The sequence below is a fragment of the Canis lupus genome, chromosome 11 (assembly GCF_011100685.1).
Source record: "Canis lupus familiaris isolate Mischka breed German Shepherd chromosome 11, alternate assembly UU_Cfam_GSD_1.0, whole genome shotgun sequence".
NCBI classification, from domain to species: domain Eukaryota; kingdom Metazoa; phylum Chordata; class Mammalia; order Carnivora; family Canidae; genus Canis; species Canis lupus.
This window is the reverse complement of record NC_049232.1, coordinates 27443062-27464205: the sequence shown is the minus strand read 5'-3', so window position 1 is coordinate 27464205 and position 21144 is coordinate 27443062. Positions and strand designations below refer to the sequence as shown.

Genomic DNA, 21144 nt, shown 5'->3' with positions numbered 1-21144 from the left:
TTTTTAAAAAATATTTTATTTATTAATTCATGAGAGACACACACACAGAGAGAGGCAGAGACACAGGCAGAGGGTGAAGCAGGCTCCATGCAGGGAGACGGATGTGGGATTCGATTCTGGAACTCCAGGATCGTGCTCTGAGCTCAAGGCAGACACTCAACCCCTGAGCCACCCAGGCATCCCAAGATTTACAATTTATCCATGCTTTCAGTCACATGCTTTCTCTTGCCTTCTAAAAAAATGTTTTAAAAAGATTTTTAAGTTATCTCTACACCCAACATAGGACTCAAACTCAAAATGCTGAGATTAAGAATTGCATGCTCTACCAACTGAGACAGACAGCCAGGCACCCCTCCTGCCTTCTAGAATTGGTCCTCATCTCTTTCTTTGGATCAGTTCAGCTTAGATTTCCCCACTGAAGGTAGGTAAGGCTCTACTTTCTGACGATGGGGTCAGTTCTAGTTACAACTTGCTCTATGAAACAAATTTTAGAGGTTTAAAATCACAACAGCGACTTTACTGTCTCCTGCAGTTTCTGTAGCACAGGAGTTCTGAATTGGCTCAGTTGGAAAGCTGGAGTTCTGGCTCAGAATTTATTATGCTATTGTAATCAGATACAGCTAAAACTGGAAGAATGGAGATTAGAGCAATTGGGAACTAACCAGGCATCTCTCCCTGGGAAGTCTTAGGACTTCTCTGTGGACTTCTCTCTGTGGGTAGTTTGGGCTTTCTTACAGTGTGGCTGCCCTAGAATAGTCAGGGTTCTTACATGGTAGCTGAAGACTTCAAGTGAGCAAAGTATAAGCTGCATCACTTTTTATGGCTTTGTTTGAAAGTCATATAGTAGCACCTCTACCACACTCTTTTGACCAAAACATTATAAAAGTTCATCCAGTGTCTGGGGGAGGGGATGGATACCCCACCTCTTGATGGGAGAGGTGTCAAAAATCATATTATAAGAAAAGCATATGGGATGGAAGATATTGTTGCAGCCATTTTGGGGAAATAGAAACTTCTATAACTTCTTCATTTAATTTTTTCCATCTATTTTTTTGTGTGTAACCAAAGAGTTTTTAAATTATGACATACATCAGTCATACAAAAAAGGTATAGAGAATAATATAATAAACACTTTTGTATTTACCACCTTGCTTTAGAAATAAAGCATTTCAAGTAGTTAAAACTCTGCTTACATTTTCTCCCTTTTCCAAAGAAACATCGTCTTGAACTGGATATTTATTATTGTCATGCCCATCTTTATACTTTTAATGCATGTATCTCTAAAAAATGGTAAATTTGAGGCCCTTTTAAGGTTTATATGACATGATTCTTTATAATATTGAAACATGTTTTAACTCATTATTTTTCTGAGATTTATTAATCTATAGCTCTAGTGCAAACTCTATTAAAGGTTCAGATGGGGAATATGTTAAGTTTTGTGGATAGATGATGTTTTGCAACTTTTCATCCTGCAGTTGTAATACCAAAGCATATGTAATAGTGTGCCTGTGTTCTGATAAGACTTTATTTATGAAAATAGGTGGCAGAGTGCAGAATTGCTGACCCCATAGTTAATATAAAAATTATAACACTACAGATATCTTGAGTTCCCTAAAAGTTACTTTAGGTTATAACCCATCTCCAATTCCATCCTTATCGTAATCCTTTCCTTAAGAAATTTTGAGCAACACCAGCTTAGCAATGAAATTGGCAGATCTGCTAAATTTTGATTTGTGGAAAGCCTATTGGATGATAGTTTTCACCTTTTATTCTTAAGGGTAAAGGTCAGTAAACTACTGTCTTTAAGCCCCTCTAGCCACCTACTTTTAAATGTGGCCAGGCTCTTTCTTACCATGTCTTTTCTGCCTAGAAAATTTCAACTTGGGAACCGCCATCTTCCAGTAATTTGCCAAAATGACCAACACAAAGGGAAAGAGGAGAGGTACCCGCTATATGTTCTCTAGGCCTTTTAGAAAACATGGAGTTGTTCCTTTGGCCACATACATGCGAATCTATAAGAAAGGTGATATTGTGGACATCAAGGGAATGGGCACTGTTCAAAAAGGAATGCCCCACAAATGTTACCATGGCAAAACTGGAAGAGTCTACAATGTTACTCAGCATGCTGTTGGCATTGTTGTAAACAAACAAGTTAAGGGCAAGATTCTTGCCAAGAGAATTAATGTCCGCATTGAGCATATTAAACACTCAAAGAGCCGAGGTAGCTTCCTGAAGCGTGTGAAGGAAAATGATCAGAAAAAGAAGGAAGCCAAAGAGAAAGGTACTTGGGTCCTACTGAAGCGCCAGCCTGCCCCACCCAGAGAAGCACACTTTGTGAGAACCAATGGAAAGGAGCCTGAACTGCTGGAACCCATTCCCTATGAATTCATGGCATAACTGTAAAGAAAATAAAAGACCTCAGGATTGTAAAACAAAACAAAACAAAACAAAAAAAATTTCAACTCATATGTCATGGTTTCCCTCAAATGCCACTTCCTCCAGGCTGCCTTTCTTGATATTCCCCAGCTGAAGGAGATGCTTCTCCTGTATTTTCATACTTAGTTCATGTCTCTACTAACACTTAACTCAAAGCTGTAATTATTTGTTTGCATGGCTATCTTTCCCCATTAAATTTTTTATTTCCTAGAGGGCAGGGACTTAGTCTACCTTTGTTTCCAATACAAAAGTCAGAGCTTAGTACCTGTATACTCAATAAGGAGTTGTTGAAGGATGGATGGGTGGGAGGGAAGAACTGGAGTCTATTTAGGTGTCTAATTGGAACAAGAAACAAATTTGCATAATCTGCAAGCCTCTAAAGGTGGCAATACATCTTTCTTCATCATTCTATCCCACCTCACCTTACAGCATTTCTTCATGCCCTCCTGCCTCATCTTTTCAGGCAGATAGATAAATCATGTATTCTTTTATATAGATAATTATAATTTTTGTGTAGAAAAAACTTTGCTGTACCTTTTCTTATATTCTAAAATCCCAAATTCTAAGAGGTTGAACACCTTTAAAACTATCATTTATGAAGAAGGATAAGAAAATTGGGGTAATAAAAAATAGGTTTTTGTCTAGACTACTACAGAGGAAAAAATAAAGTGTTTCAATTTCGCTAATATAGTATTTGGTTTGCTATTAGGATTACTGCCTATGAAGGGGAAAAGTTATTAATGTAAATACTTTCCAAAGAAAGGTGCTTTCCTCCATTTTCCAGTTGAAAACACATGTTGACATTATTTTGCTGATTTGCATGAGCAAGAAATCCTTTATAACTGATCCATATCTATTTAGCAATTAGTTTGTTTAATGCAGGTTTAATGAAAGTGTGTAGCATGATGGAAAGAATATGGGCTCTAGAATCAGAGACCTGAATTTGACTCTGCAATCTGCTAATTGCCAGAGTCATAGCATTGGGCAATCTACTTAATTTCTCCAAGCCTTGATTTCTGTATCTGGAAATAGAGTGCCACAAGAACGAAATGAGACAAAATCTCTTTGTATAGGCACTTTTTTTTTTTTTTTAAGATCTTATTTGTTCATGAGAGACACAGAGGCAGACACACAGGCAGAGGGAGAAGCAGGCTCCTCGCAGGGAGCCTGACATGGGACTTGATCCCAGGACTCCAGGATCATGCTCTGAGCTGAAGACAGATGCTCAACCGCTGAGCCACTCAGGTGTCCCTGTATACGCACTTGATAATGGTTACTTTCCTCTGTTTTGTCACATTATTTAAATGCATTTTGTCAATAGAATTTATTCTGTTATTCAAATGATTCTGTTGGTGATTTGAGACAATAAAGAATTTGGATTGGGAAGCAGCGTTGTCATTTATAGTCCATTTTATGGATTTGGTTTTATGAGTTTGAAGAAACTCTAATAGGGTTCAAGTCAGCATAAGATGGAGATGAATTATGAAGTGCTAACTTCTGCTTAGCAGATTTATGTATATCTAAATTATTTTTGTGTTTCATTAGTTCATCAAGCAAATGATAATATTTATGAGGCACTTTAAGAAGCTTTCTATCCTTTTTTTTTTATTGGAGTTCAATTTGCCAACATATAGCATAACACCCAGGGCTCATCCTGTCAAGTGCCCCCCTCACTTTCTATCCTCTTATGAAGTCCCAGAGGATTTCCAAAACTCAGAAAGATCCACTGTTTGCCTTCTCTCTGCTCACTCTCAGATTCCAAGTTTAAAATCTAAACCATAACTTTGGGGCAGCCTGGGTGGCTCAGCGGTTTAGTGCTGCCTTCAGCCCAGGGTGTGATCCTGGAGACCCGGGATTGAGTCCCACGTCAGGCTCCCTGCATGGAGCCTGCTTCTTCCTCTGCCTGTGTCTCTACCTCTTTCTCTCTTTGCTTCTCATGAATAAATAAATACAATATTTAAAAAATAAAATAAAACATAACTTTGTAAAGCCAAAAGAAAAAAATCACAATACAATTGCAAAAATATTTACAGTGATATAATAGTTTCATTTTCTTTCTGGTACCTAAAATGATATTTACACTGTGCAAATAAGCCAAATACATCTATGTACTCCCTATAAAATTGTACTGTTAACATTTCATTTTATAAAGTTTCCATACAGTGAGGAAATTTTGTTATCCCTTTAGGTTGTTGAAAGAGAATTTTTAACAAACTATAGAAATGATCCCTAAAAGTATAGTCTTTGAAAGAGAATTTTTAAAAAATTTTGTTTATATATTCATGAGAGACACAGAGAGAGAGGCAGAGACATAGGCAGAGAGAGAAGCAGGCTCCACACAGGGAGCCCGATGTGGGACTAGATCCTGGGATTCCAAGATCACACCCTGGGTCAAAGGCAGGACTGTTAAGCCACCCAGGCATCCCAAAAGATAATTTTTAAAGGATATTTAGCCTACACATTTTCTTTTACAAACTACCATGGAGATTTTTTTATTATGAACATTGATATAACTTATAAACTACAAAGAATTTTAGGAAAGACTACATTAGACTAGGAGGTAGCAGGGACTAGTTTGAGCAAATCAGTTTTTCTTGGCTACCAATTTCCTATCTCTAAATTGTAATGAGCAAGAAAAGTAGTATTGGGTTAGAATAAACTACTAGTAATTAGCTGGTAGTGAGGTGGCTGATAGCTCCAGAGTCAACTCTGTGAGGCAATCCTCAGTTTTCTCAACTTAGAAACTTATGGTAAGAATAAATGAGATATCATATGTAAGTACTTAACCTACAATTCAGTAAATGCTGAGTACCATTATCAGCAGCAACACCAATTGGCAGGACTCAGAAGCAATTTATGTTTGAGTTTTTCATAAAGATAATTAAGAATTTTTTTTAATCAAGTGCTTGTACTATACTTCCTGTATTTGTTAGATTTTGCTGCATAGCAAGCCACCTCAAAACTCAGAGGCTTAAAGAAATAGCCATTTATTTAATTATTCTATGTTTTAACAATTTGGCCTAGGTTCATGATAGCTAAAGCTGGTCTAGAATGTCCTCACCTGAAGTGATCTGTTGCTGCACCATATGAGTCTAGCATGGGCTTGTTCACATGGTGGATGTGCAGGGTTCTAAGAAAATCAATGGAAGCCTATAAGACCTCTTGAGGCCTAGGCCTAGAATTGGCACAGTGTCAATTTATCTCAGATTTTATTGACCAAAGCAAGTAACAAGGCCAGCACAAATTCAAGGAGAGGGAAAATTGACTCCCCTTCTTAAGAGGAGGAACTGCAAAGACTAATTGCAAAAGGGTAGGGAGGAGAATAATCATGGGCATTTTTGTAATTAATCTAAAACACCATCTCCAGGAAACCTGGGTGGCTCAGCGGTTGAGCGTCTGCCTTCCGCTCAGGTCATGATCTCGGGGTCCAGAATCGAGTCCCACATCGGGCTCCCTGCATGGAGCCTGCTTCTGCCTCTGCCTATGTCTCTGCCTCTCTCTGTCTCTTGTGAATAAATAAATAAATCTTAAAAAAAAAAATAAAGCACCATCTCCTACTAATCCTAGAGGTAATAGATTATCCATTGGTAATCTTATATGGCATTAGTAAACTTGTTACTCTATTTCTCATAATCCTCAATCTCTCAGTCTAACCCTACATTGCTAGTATAAATGTGCTTCATGTATTTGCTGGTTCAAGCCGAATTTTTTGTCATATGGCCAGTTGATGCTGGTAAACTTTGATCTACCTCAAATTTGTGACCCAGTATTATTTTATCTAGTCACAGCGAGGGCAAAATTATATTCTTTCTTGAGTGACCCCTCAGAACATATTATGATGCAATCTGAAAGACCTGAGGAATCATTGTTTTGTTTTATAGCCATAGCAATAAAAAATGTTTTTGTGAATACCACAACAATGTTTAGTTTCTTAAAACTTACTACAAATACCAGGAAAATGGACTAAAAATAAAGGCTGACAAAGCTGAGCTTTAGCAAGAATAAAGAGCAATTGGGACTTTCATACCTTACAAAATGGGAATGGGAAGTGAACCAAATTTGAAACCTGGGCAGTTTCTACATACCTACCCTAGGAACAATTCTACTCATAAGCATATATGCTATAGAAATTAATGCATATGTCCAGTAATATATGTAAAACAATATACTTTTACTTTTAGTGCTTTTAGTTATATATATTTTATTTTTTTTAAGATTTTATTTATTTATTCATGATAGAGAGAGAGAGAGAGGCAGAGACACAGGCAGAGGGAGAAGCAGGCTCCATGCAGGGAGTCCGACGTGGGATTCGATCCCGGGACTCCAGGACCACGCCGTGGGCCAAAGGCAGGCGCTGAACCGCTGAGCCACCCAGGGATCCCCCAGTTATATATATTTTAAAAGATTTTATTTATTTATTCATGAGAGACACAGAGAGGCAGAGAGGCAGAGACATAGGCAGAGGGAGAGACGAGCTCCCCATGGGGAGCCTGATGTGGAACTCAATCCTAGGGCCCCCAGGATCTCGACCTGAACCAAAGGCAGATGCTCAACAGCTGAGCCACCCAGGCACCCCTGCTTTTAGTTATAATAGCTCCAAGTTGGAAACCACCTAAATATCTATAAATATGAGAAAGAACAAATTGTACTATATTTACATCATGAAATACTACACAGCAATAAAAAATGGGCTACTAATATATGCCACAACATGAACCAATCTTAGCCCTCTTCCCTCTCCCTCAGCCCCTCTCCTCCCTCAGCCCTACTCCCCCTCTCTCAGCCCTTCTGCCTCTCTCTCAGTCCCTCTCCTCTCCCTCAGTGCCTCTCCTCCTTCAGCCCTTCTCCCTCTCCCTCAGCCTCTCTCCCTCTCCTTCAGCCACTCTGCTCTCCCTCAGCACCTTTCTCTATCTCCCTCTCTCACATCCTCTCCCTCAGCCCCTCTGCCTCTCCCTCAGGCCCTCACCCCCTCCCTCAGCCCCTCTCCCTCTCTCAGCCCTTCTCCCTCTCTCTCAGTCCCTCTCCCTCAGCCCCTCCCCCTCCCTCAGCCCCTCTCCCTCTCCTTCAGCCACTCTCCTCTCCCTCAGCCCCTCTCCTCTCCCTCAGCCCCTCTCCCTCTCCCTCAACCCCTCTCCTTCTCCCTCAGCACCTCTTCTCTCCCTTAGCTCCTCTCCTCCCTCAGCACCCTCCTAGCCCCTCTCCCTCTGCCTCAGCCCCTCTCCCTCAGCCCCTCTCCCTCTCCCTGTCCCTTCTTAGTCCTTTTGTTTCTTCTGCCCTTCCCCCACTCTTGCTCTTTCTTTCTCACTAATAAATAAATGCATAAATAAGTATAATCTTTAAGAAAAAAAGCAAAAATAATAAGCAAAAATGCTTTTGCATTTAGCTTTCTGATTCATGAAATTATGGGAACAGATAGAAACTAAGAACAAATTTTTGAAGTAGACTTAAAATATATTACTTGAGGATTTAAATTTTTCTGAATTATTCATAGATCAATGGGGGGAAAGTCATGGATTAGAAATGAATGTGGTGACATTGTGGATACTTTCAGCAACTTTATCTAAAGTCAGCAAAAAGGCTACCTACTTTTAATTGTCAAAAATGTCAAAAGAAACTCAAGGAAAGTAAGTGCAATTGAGGCAGAGGCATGCCCTTGTCATTTTTTGTATTCAGTAACTTCAAAGCAACTCTTTAAATATTACTTGAAAAAAATTTGTTTTAAGATTTTATGTATTTATTCGTGAGAGACACAGAGAGAGAGGCAGAGACATAGGCAGAGGGAGAAGCAGGCTCCATGCAGGGAGCCCGATGCAGGACTCCATCCCAGGGCCCTGGGATCATGACCTGGACCAAAGGCTGATGCTCAACCACTGAGCCACCCAGGCATCCCCAGAAAATATTATATTTTCCATAGTCTTGGAATGTAAGTAGAAACAGAATATATGCCCCTGAATATCTTCTTTGAATGTGAAAGTCCAATCAGACCAATACTAGGACTAGTATGATTTTCCTGTGTCGTTTCTGGGCTCAGTCCCAATCTATACATAGTGATTAAGATGGTAACTCTGAATGTTGCTCAGTTTTGGAGCAGTCAATTCTACCATGGTGTGTAGTCAGTCATTAAAGCATCTAGACCCACATAGTCATTGTATTTGCTATTTGCTATTGTATATAGAACCAGTTTATTTTTTTTCTGTTAAATTATCTGCAAGATTCCTGAAATATTTTTTTTCTATTCTCATTGGTAGACATTTGTTTGTGGCTTACAAATACTTGGTGAATGCTTCAGATGTTGGATTAGTTTGCTAGGGCTGCCATAATAAGATACCACAAACTGGGTGGCTTAAACAACAGAAATTTGTTTTCTTAGAGTTTGTAGGATGGAAGTCCAAGTTCAAGGTATCAGCAGGTGTGATATCTCCTGAGGCCTCTGTTTGTGGCTTGTAGATGGTCACCTAGTTGTTCTGTCTTCACGTGGTCTTTTCTCTGTGCATGTGCATTCCTGGTGTCTTTCCCTCTTATAAGAATGTCAGTCATATTGAATTAGGGTCCCACTCATATCACCTATTTTACCTTAATTATTTATTTAAAGGCTCCATCTCCAAATACAATTATATTGGGGGTTAAGACTTTAACATTTGAATTTGGGGGGAAGGGGACACTATTCGGTTTGTGGGATATTGCCACACTCGCGATCTTGAAATTCTATCATTATCCATTTTCCTTTTAAGATGACAACTTACTGCTCATTATAAGCAACAAAATACCTTAAGTAAAGGATTAATTATTTAATTAATCATTAATTATTAGTGGAGAAACCCTTGGAACTAATTTAGGGATTTTAAAATTTATTTCAGCCAGGTAGAACCTCAGATTGCTAAGAGCTGAATGAATTATAACCACATGTTGGATATTCTTAGAAAATTCAGTTATCTGTTAATAAAATCACTGACAAATAAATAGCAACTGTGAGAAAGAATACATGGATCTGATCTTTTTTACTTTGCAAATTTAAGAGAATCTAGATTTTTTTCAGAGTTTTTTCCTTTTTAAAAAAATATTTATTTAAACAATGGAATACTACTCAGCCATCAAAAAGTGAAATTTTACCATTTGCAACAATGTGGATGGAACTAGAGGATATTATCAATCAGAGAAAGACAATTATCATATGATCTCATTATATGTGAAATTAAAGGAACAGAGGATCATAGGGGAAGAGAGGAAAAAATAAAATAAGACAAACTCAGAAAGGGAGAGAAACCATAGGAGACTCTTAATCATAGGAAACAAACTAGGCTCGCTGGAGGGGAGGAAGGTGGGGAGACAGAATAGTGGGTGATGGGTATAAGGAGACGTGTTGTAATGAACTCTGGGTATCATATAAGACTAATGAATCACTGACCTCTACTTCTGAAACTGACAATACCTTATTAATTAATTGAATTTAAATAAAAAAAATCAGTGAAACTAAAGAAAAAAATTTATTTATTTGAGAGAGACAGAGACAGAGTGAGCGAGCAGGGGTGGGGGCAAGGGGCAGAGGGAGAAAGAAAATCCTCAAGCATACTCTCCGCTAAGTGCCTAAGTGCGCAGCCTGTCCCAGTACTTGATGGTCACAACCTCATCCAAAATCAAGAGTTGGCCATTTTACCAACTGAGCCAACCAGGCACCCCCAAAGCTTTTTCCTTTTAACGAATCATATTACATCCTAAAATAGCCAAAGTAAAGAGTTTTGCTTCCTAAAACTAAATAGTTAAGATGCAACATTATCCTTAAAAAAGCAAAGAACCCCAAAATGTAAATTAATATGTTCTAAAGATACGTAGTGAGAAAAGAGCGCGCTTTGTATCTATAACTTAAAGAGATAGAAGTGATATGTATGTTTTGTGTTAAGAATAGCTACTCCTTCTAGAAAAAGAGGAAAGAGTACTGAGATAAATCATTTTGAAAAATGATTGTTGTTCTGATTTGGCTTTCTTACTTTTAAAATAAACATGGTGTGGATACAAGAAAAGAAGCCTGTGGTTTTTCTGCAAATCTGGAGAAGCTCTTGTGTGTTGGCAAGTTTTGATGGCTCGTTCTCAGAGAAATTCTTCCTATTTTCAAAGTCCAAACCCTTAATTAGAGTTTAAAACATGATATTATGGTCACATAAAGTTATAGATATGAAAGACATTTTTAATTTACTTTTAAAATTAAAGTTAGAAAAATTTATAATCTGTTTCTTTCCCAAGCACCTATAGCCACAGGTTTTATCCACTGCAAATATTTTAATTTTTCCTTGAAATTCCAGGTAAGATTTTTTTGTATTTCCTGCTTAATGATGTTTTCTGAAAGAAATGTTTATATACCTGTATGCCTAATTTTAGTAGTTTCTAGAATGGCTTATGAAAATAAAAATGGAAAAAGACTTTCTTCCCCTCTGGCATTGGTAAATAAATACCCTTCAATGATATAAAGTAGTGATAAAAATCTATTGCAATACCCACAGAAACTCCATTATGGTAAGTTGCTTTCTAAACATTGTAGTAACTTGCTTTTTAGGAGAAAATTTAGAGAACATTTTTGTAATTTCTGTTGAGGTCCAGAAAGATAAATGTGGTGTTAAGTAGTCAAAGAATCAGAATTGGTCAATTTTAAAACATCAATTATTATCTTTCTGAGCCCCAAACCTTTTCATTTGTCTTTTGTTATCTTTAATACCTAGGCAATATATATACATTGTAGAAATTAGGGAAACTTACTTGAATTTCTACCATCTTTTAGAGCAAAGCATTGTGAATTTTTTAATATAAACACTCTAGACATTTTTCCATGTGTATGTAACTTTTGCTTAACACTTAACAGAATAACCTGAACGATGTTTCCTTGTTACTACAAGTAGATTTTGGTATTTTTGATGGTTCTGCATAATATTCCACTGAATGGATAACATGTTTAACAAACTCCCATTGATGGATATTTGAGAAGCCTCTAAGTTTTGCTAATGTAATCAAAGCCTACATGAACATACACACAGACACACGCAAACATGTCTATAGCTATATCTATATATTTATCTATTCCTATCCATTTTTATGATAAGTGATAAATGATATTTCTTTAGAATAAGTTCCTAGATATATTTTTCAGGATTAAAGAGCCTGCATATTTTGATAGATAGAAGCCCTCTTAATCAAAGAAATAAAAACTGGTAAATGCCCTATTAATCAAAATAAGTGGCTAAAGAGAAGAATCATAAAAATATTATATATATATATACACACACAGAGACATACACACATATACATATAAAATGTATATACACATACACATATCTTAAGCATTTTATTTTTACTTAAAAATATACATGCATATGCATCCACTAATTTAGATTAACTTAGAACTTCTTTTTAGGATTAAGGAATTTATTGTTGTTGACAATGGGACCCATGATTAAAGTTGTATGTAATCTTTCTTGAATGAATGACATCTGCAATGAATTGCTTAGGCTTTTTAGTTTCCTTTTTTTTAAGGTAGAGTAAGACCTGAAAAAATGTATGCTCCTTCTCCAATCTTTTGCTCAATTTGACATTTGTATGTGTGTGATGTACATTTAGAATCTATCCAAAGCATTCAAATTAGTTTTTCCTGAAACATTTCTTTTTCTTTTCTTTTACATAATCCTGATTAAATAATATAATTACAAACCAAGTACAATCAACATAAAAGTATTTTTTAAAAACCAAAATACTGACTCTTGATAAGCAGAAAATTCAAAATGTGAAGAGCAGATCAAAGAGTACTTATATAAAGGACTCAATGGGTCCTGGCCAGCAGTGTGTTTTATAGAAACAATAAAGTGTCAGTTTATCTGATAATTAAGTTAACTCAGAGTTGGTTGAGAGAGTTACTACTAAACTGCTTTCCAGTAAAGTACCACTGACTTCAGCAAGATATGAAAGTGCTTATCTGCTTCCACTCTAGTTCTCAAAATTCAGTGCCCATAGGAATCATTCAGTTTGTTAAAAATGCAGATTCCTAAAAATATAAAAATAAATAAATAAAAATGCAGATTCATGACACACCATTCTAATAGATTCTGACTTGGGGCAAGTTGAAGAAATCTGCAAAATATCAACCTAGGTGATCAGGTCAAAATATTTAACCCAAATATGAGATTCTATGATTTTCATTAACCCACAGTCTTCTAACAAAATTTGATTAAAGTAACAAAATTACCCACTTAGGTAATTTTGGAGAGATAACTTTTAGGGAAATAATTCTCTTGGTCCAGCTTTTCTGTAACTTTTACGAAGTCTTTGAAACTTTTAGAGAGATAACTTTTAGGAAAAGAATTCTCTTGGTCTAGAAAGACAACATGTAGGAAAAGAATTCTTTTGGTTCAGCTTTTCTATTATAGAGATTTTGACAATCTAAACATTCAGAGTTATTTCTGAAAAATTTAAACTAGATATTTGAAAAATCTAAATGCCTCTTAGCAGTAGGGAATAGATCCTCTAACACACACCAGATAAGATTTTTCAAAGTTGGATTAGGATTCAGAGATGACTCAGATTCTTTTTTTTTTTAATTTTTAAATTTGAGTATAGTTGACGTACAATATTATATTAGTTTCAAGTGTACAACATAGTGATTCAACTTCTCTATATGTTATGCTATGCTTATCACAAGTGTACCTGTCACCATACAATGCTATTACAATATCATTGACTATATTCCTTATGCTGTGATTTATTCATTCCATAACTGGAAGCCTGTATCTTCCACCCCTTCCCCAATTTGCTCATCACCCCTATCCCCACTCTCTCTAGCAAGCGTCAGTTTGTTCTCTATATTTATAGGTCTGATTCTGCTTTTTGTTTGTTTATTCATTTGTTTTGTTATTTATTTATTTATTTATTTATTTATTTATTTATTTATTTATTATTTTAAAATCTTATGTATTTATTCATGAGAGACACAGAGAGAGGAAGAGACAGAGACAGAGGCAGAGGGAGAAGCAGGCTCCCCGTAGGAAGCCCAATGTGGGACTCAATCCCAGGATCCCGGAATCAAGACCTGACCCAAAGGCAGACACTCAACCACTGAACTACCCAGGTGTCCCTGTTTTGTTTTTTAGATTCCACATATGAATGAATTCATATGGCATTTGTCTTTCTCAGTCTGACTTACCTCACTTAGCATAATACCCTCTAGAGCCATCCATATTATAACAAATAGCATGATCTCATCCTTTTTCAGGACTGTGTATTACTGTGTTTTATATTTATATCTATATATCTATATTTATATCTATCTCACATCTTCTTTATCTATTCGTCGATTGATGGATACTTAGGTTGTTTCCACATCTTGTCTATTGTAAATAATGCTCAATAAACATAAAGGTGCATATATCTTTTCAAATTAATATTTTTGTTTTCTTTTTTTTTCTAAAGATTTTATTTATTTATTTGACAGAGAGAAAGAGAGTACAAGCAGGGGAAAGGGCAGAGGGAGAAGGAGAAGCAGGCTCCTCTCTGAGTAGGGAGCCCCATGTGACCCTGGGATCATGACCTGAGCTGAAGGCAGATACTTAACCGACTGAACCACCCAGGTGTCCTCTGTTTCTGCTTTTTTTTGTTTTTTTTTTTTTTGTTTTTTTTTAAGGCAAATACCCAGTAATGGAATTATTGGATCATATGGTATTTCTATTTTAATTTTTTGAGGAACCTCTGTACTATTTTCCACAGTGGCTGTACCAATATACATTCCCACCAATAGTGCATGAGCATTTTTTTTCTCCACATCCTCACCAACACTTAATATTTCTTTTTGATTTTAGCCATTATGACAGATGTGGTAACTCAGATTCTTGCCTATATATATTTAATATATACATTAAACAATTTCATAGGGGCAACCTCTACCTTAGTTTTTACCTAGGTCACTTTGACATTAAATGGAATTTAAATAAGCTTCCAGCCAGGTAGTGAAATAATTTTTTCTCTAAAAACCATGTCTCTCAAAAAACAAACAAACAAACAAACAAACAAAAAAAAAAAACCATGTCTCTCGTAAGCCAATGATGTTAAAACCTGAATTTATAATAAGTAAGTAATGCCCATCATCTTCTAAAACAACAACAACAAAATATTCATTTTGGGGGGAATAGAAAACCACAGTTAATTTATTAACATTTTTAAAAAAAAGATGTTATTTATTTGAGAAAGAGAGCGAGTGGAAAAGAGAGCATGAGGGCAGAAGGAGGATGGCAAGGGGAAGGGCAGAGAGAGAGAGGGAGAAACAGACTCCCAGCTGAGCAAGGAGCCTGAAGCTGGGCTTGCTCCCAGTACCCCAGGATCATGGTCTGAGCGGAAGGCAGATGCTTAACTGATTGAGCCACCCAGGCACCCTTTTATTAACACTTTTAAAGGTTTAAGGACTTCATTAATCTTGACTAAATTACAGTGTAGCTACTTAGTGTCTTGCAGAGAAGAGGGAGTGAGGGGATTTTTATCTTTTTTTTTGCTATTTTTTCAGGGTTGAGAAGTGATATTCAGCTGCACAAGAAGATGATTTTCATACTGGAATGAATATTTCTGAATTTTTCTTGCCAACCTAGGGCCCTAGAACACTGAGTTAGCCTGGAGAGCCAGAGCTAGTGTGATGGAGTCAATGGATATCAGGAGGAGAATGCCCAGAGGTCAGGGAATAGTTGAAATTTGAAGAGGCTATCTGTGGCTCTAGGAAGCTGAAGCAAGAGTCTTATTTTAAGGTGCTTGAGGCTTTCATCTATGAGTCAGGCAGGAAGTGTTAAAGGCCTCAGCTTTCTTAGAGAAGTTGGGGCGTAAACATAGGTGAGCATCAGGCTGAAAGTCCAGGGCTCCACTGATCCATTCAACCCCACAATTTCCATGGTTCTTGGCTGCTTATCACAGTAACTCTAGGGCCTTGTCTGATCCAGCTGGAACCAGTGGATGTCCAGAGGGAACGTGGAAGTGTAGGGGCATTAGTGTTATATAGGTGATCATGACTAAAGGGAGATAGGAAACAGGAAGAAATCAGCAGATGAATTGCCCTCCCTTTCTAACAGAAGATTTCAAGATGGAGAGGCTTCATATGGCTTCTTTTAGAGAGGTCCTGTGAAACTGAGCAGTCCATTGTGGGCTTATGAAGCTATGGCCAGTTTAGTAATGCACTATTGTGTTTGCTTTCTCTCCTTACCTGAATGAATTCTTTTTTTTTTTTTTTTCCACTCTTGCTTTCCTGAGATTTATACTCTTAGTTAAGACGTTAGCACAGGCTCTTTATTTTATTTTATTTTATTTTATTTTATTTTATATTTTATTTATTATTTTCTTAGGAAATCAAGGCTAAGAAAATGGATTCCGGGATTATCCCTAAAAAGAAAACTCTCAGGATGGAATTTTGGAATTGGGTTACCTACTTGAATAAAGGCAATAGAGACCTCACTGCTGATGGTAAGTGGGACGATAATGACTCCTGGCAGTGAAATCACAATTTATGAATTTTTGCCTGTGGTTAGTTGGGAAGAGATGCAAGGTAGAGGGCAAGACATTCGGAGATCATTATGTGGAAAATAATAATTGTAAGAATTGTTACATGGTGTGACTGTTTTTGACCGCAGTGGAAGTATTTTAAAAAGAAAATGATACTTTCCTCAGCTGCCACTAAGGTGCTCAGTCCTTCTGAAGCAGCTAAGTCTGCATTGAGGTCCTTACTTTATCTGGCAGCTAGCACTGAGCCTGGCAGTGCCCTTCAGCATTCACTTGTACATGGCCTCTGTCTAGGAGCTTGCCTGCAACTTTTCAGCCCTTATTGTGCATGAGGATGAGGTGTCAGTCATGGAAGATAAGATCAATGCCCTCATTAAAGCAGCAGGTGTAAATGTTGAATCTTTCTGGCCAGGCTTGTTTGCAAAGGCCCTGGCCAATGTCAACATCAAGAGCCTTATCTACAATGAAGGGGCTGGTGGACTTGACCCAGCAACCGGTTCTGTACCAGCAGGAGGTTGGTCCTGCTCCCTCCCCCACTGCTGCCCTAGGTGAGGAGAAGAAAGTAGAAGCCAAAAAAGAAGAATCAGAGGAGACTGATGATGACATGGGATTTGTTGTTTTGTTTTGTTTTGTTTTGTTTTGTTTTGTTCGTTTTTTACTAAACCTCTTCGGTAAACTGTTGAATAAATAGCTGAACTCTAGGTGGCTTAGTCCGGTAAGCCTGGGATCAAGCCCTGCATCTGGGTCCCTGCTCAGCAGGGAATCCTCTTCTCTTTGTGCCCCTCCCCCACGCTTGTGCACACACTCTCTCGTTCTCTATCTCTTAAATAAATAAATAAAATCTTAAAAAAAAAAAAGAACAGAACTCTTAAAAAAATGGGGGCACCTCGGGGCTCAGTCAGTTGAGTGACTAACTCTTGATTTTGGCTCAGGTCATGGGTTTGAGCTCCAAGTTGGGCTCCATGCTGGGCATGAAGCCTGCTTAAGATTTTCTTTCTCTTTCCCTCTCCCTCTCTGGTCCTTCCCTCCACTTCCCTCTCTAGAAAGAAAAGAAAAGAAGGGATCCTCTGAAAACCAGAAGTTTCAATGGCAGTCTGGCCTCAGGGTAGACTGGGTTGAAAATCAGATCCAGATTCTAATTATAAGGACAGTAGAGAGGTAAAGGAAATTAAATTTGTAGCTTCCATGTATACATACTATATTAAAACCAGGACCCAGATGGGGAAGAGGGCACAAAAGATCTGTGATAAGGATATTTCAATGGATAAATCTAAGAACACTGAACTAAAAAAATTCCCTGAAATATTCCTGGGCCAGTGGAATCTACTTGTTTCCCTTGCCAAAGGAGAATACCTTCCCCTTTCCTAGAGTCCATACAGTGGCCTCACCCAAAGCAGGCACCTAACAAGATGATGCTTGTTCTCTTTAAAAGCTGATCTTGGGACACCTAGGTGGCTCAGGGGTTGAGCATCTGCCTTCGGCTCAGGGCATGATCCTGGAGTTCCGGGATCGAGTCCTGCATGGGGATACTTGCAGGGAGTCTACTTCTCTCTCTGCCTATGTCGCTGCCTCTCTCTCTGTGTATCTCATGAATAAATAAATAAAATCTTAAAAAATATAAAAATAAAAGCTGCATCTGCCACAACTCATTGCCTCCAGGCCAACAGCCAGGATCATGTTTCAGCACAGCCTGAGAAGAAAGCTACAGTCCCTGCTTAGGGAAGAAATAGACTACCAATTAAACAAATGACATAATCTGGCCATTATGTATCACGGGAATAATGGAATTCCCATGAATAAGGGAATAAGGGAATATGTATAGAAGTAGATTTTTGAGGATATCTGATTGGGGGGCCATAATCCTGGATAGGGGAGAATTCACAGGTATGGAGTATCTTGTATGACTCAGGATTCAGTGTTCCAGGACCTAGAGTTGCTCTAAACACACTGTCAGGTTGGCTCCTTGAAACTTGGCCATGATAATGGACTAGAGTATGTGAGATGAATTTACTAGTTGTCTTGGAGTTATTTTGAGCAATGAAGACCATAGGGATTAGGGAAGCAGGAATGTTAGAATGGATTTACTACGTACAACCTGAGACCTCTCACTGATTCTAAGTTCCCAGGAAGGACTCAGAGCTCCCTTCTATCTTGAAGGCGATAGGAAATATGCTAGTACTGGGTATACCAGTTTCTTTAGGAAGCTTAGTGATCCTGCTCTCTCAGACGATGACTGAAAATGTGGCGTGGAAATTAGGCTGTCTAATATAAATGAGGACAATGAGATTCCAGAATGACAGAGACCTTTGTCAGGACTTAATTCTCAGAGGCAAGATGGACATAATTAATGCAATGGGCATCAAAATTAGAGTAGCAGTTTGAGTGCCTTGATCTACATGAATATAGTGATTTTAGGGGCAAGATGCATGGAGAACTAATCAGGCATTGTCTGATTTGGATAATAGAAAATTGAGAGCTGGAAAGCTGACATCAGCGATACAAGTAAAAATCACCCAGTTTCTAGAACTAAATAGACGCAGAGTCCATTGACTCAAGGGGAGATCAGGTTTCCTTGAGGAAGAACCTAGCAATGCCTCTAGAGTACATTTGACAAATATTCTTCTGATCCTTCCTGAAGGGGATCTTTGGTCATTTGTGAGTATGCCAGGGGAAAGGGAAATAACCAGGCTTTTCAAATCTGTTATATATGAGATCTGAACTGGCACTGGCATTAACATTAAGAGTCCCAAAATACCATCCACTTTTCCAGTTAGAATGGGAGTTATGGTAGCCAGATGATAAATGGAGTATTAGCACAAGTCCAATGCACAATAGTATCAATGAGTCCGCAGACCTGCTCTGAGTTATTCTCTACATATATTCTAGTTATTCCTTGAATATATAAATGGAATAGCTATCAGCTGGAATAGGTATCAGGACTCTTACATGGGTTTCTTGTAACTGTGTGGGTTAGGGGCCATTATTTTCAGAAAGACCAAGTGAGAGTGCCAGAAACTGACTGCTCACTCAGTAAAAAATGTAAATTATAAATAATGCCTTATTACAGAAGGGATTGCAATGATTAGCACCACTACCAGACTTGAAGTATGTGGGACTGTGGTCCCCATTGTATTTCCTTTCAATTCACCTCTTCACTCTCTTAAAACTGTGGGATATTGGTGGATGATGGTGGACCACCATACATCCAGTGTAGTGACTGTCTCAGTCATAGCTCATAGGCAGGATATGGTTATCTTAACAGAAGCACATTAATTTATTCTCTGGTGTTTGCCATGTGGGTATTGGTTTAATGAATGTGTGTCTTCCAATCCTCATCCATAGGGAGTATCAAAATCTGTTTGCCTAAAAAAAAAAAAAAAAAAAAAAAAAATCTGTTTGCCTTTATAGTGTAGGAACAGCATGGAGTTAATTGTCCCTGGGGCAAACTTTTACTTATGGGAAAGGGGAGATGAAAAAAAACTGAAAGAGGGATGCCTGGGTGGCTCGGCGTTTGAGTGTCTGCCTTTGGCTCAAGGCGTGATCCTGGAGTCCTGGGATCAAGTCCCACATCAGGCTCCCTGGGATCAAGTCCCACATCAGGCTCCCTGCATGTGGAGCCTGCTTCTTCCTCTGCCTATGTCTCTGCCTCTCTCTCTCTCTCTCTGTGTGTGTGTCTCTCAAGAATAAATAAATAAAATCTAAAAAACAAACAAACAAACCCTGAAAGATAAATTGCCTGTCTTCCAAAGATTCCAAGATGCAGCAATTCCAAAATGCCTTTTCAAAGATATCCCACATTACCAAAGAATTTAAGTCTCTTTTATAAGTATGACCAGCTCAGTAAATACACAAAAGATTATATTATCTTTTTGTCCTTCCTTGCCTCATTTACATTTTCCCTTTGTTACTTGCCTCTCTGGGACTGAATCTCCAAGGAAGAAATAGCAGAATTTTGCTTCATGTTTTTTTCTAAGAATCTGAGCTAAGAAAATGGCTCTCCACACTCTACTTACCCAACACCAACTAGATGAACGTAGAAAAGGAAATATAAATGTGTAGGTAAGCACATGTTAGTTTTGAAAGACAGCTGCTCTCCATTATTTCTATGAAAATCAGTGGAGAAGATGAAATAAAATTCCAATAGATTGCTTAAAAATTAACTACAGATCGTATTTAAAGATATTTACACAATAAGGGGGCGCCTGGGTGGCTCAGTGGGCTAAGCGACTGACTCTTGATTTTGGCTCAGGTCATGATCTCAAAGTCCTGAGATGGAGCCCTGTGTCAGGCTCTGAATTCAAAGGGAAGACAGCTTGGGATTCTCTCTCTCCCTCTCCTTCTGCCCCAGCCCTGCTCTCTCTCTAAAATAAATAAATAAATCTTAAAAAAATATTTGCACAATGGAAATATAAATTCTATTTACCTCTGTAATAACTGGCCAGACTAGACTATAAATTAACTTACTATTCATTAATATTGCTTGGAGCTATAAACCTTCTGAATAGCTGTATAGCATCTGATCATTTTTACTCACATTTATCATTTAGTTCATGTCAGCAAGCCAGTATCTATAAACAACTGTTTTAGATTGTAAGTACTGAATGTTCTAATCTCTGCACCAGAATCCAAGTATGATTGACATTCTGATTTGGAAAATATTTTAAGGAGACAGTTTTGACCATCGATAATAAAAGTTGTGTTGTAGCATTAGTTTCCAGTGAACTTATGAAGTGCTGAACTTAATCCTCAGACTTAGGCATTGAGTTTATTGGAAGACTAGGAGCAAATTCCTGAAGTTTTATCAAAAGAGATAAGAATAAAGGTGTCTTGAGGGGAACTTGAGTTCTGAGTTTCCCTGCCTTTCTGGTTTAATAAAGCCTTAATGAGTTGATCTTCAGGGAATAATTTCAAAGGCACTGCTTTTAATTTAATCCTTTTTTTTTTTTGTGGGAAGATCTAACCAAACATGTTATTTAATAATTTTTTTTGATGTCATTGTACTCTACGATATGCTGTGTACCACAGGTTCTACAGATGTACACACCAGTGGGAGTGGCTGCCTCAGGAGGGTACACCTGGGGAAGAGGTCCTTGCAGACTCTTGCAGGCTTGATGCTGTTTGGACAAAGCTTTCTGTGGTCCCAGCAATTCCATATGTAATTTAGAAGGGTGGGAGATACTGGGTCTTCATAGGTACATCCCT

At 37.9% G+C, this 21144-nt stretch overlaps 3 pseudogenes; 2 read left to right on the top strand and 1 right to left on the bottom strand.

The window, feature by feature from the left end:
• On the top strand, positions 1887-2432 carry LOC608838 (ribosomal protein L21 pseudogene; annotated as a pseudogene).
• LOC119874100 lies at positions 4589-4681 on the bottom strand (annotated as a pseudogene).
• An 11540-nt stretch (positions 4682-16221) lies between these two features.
• LOC100684073 lies at positions 16222-16633 on the top strand (annotated as a pseudogene).
• The last annotated feature ends 4511 nt before the right edge of the window (positions 16634-21144 follow it).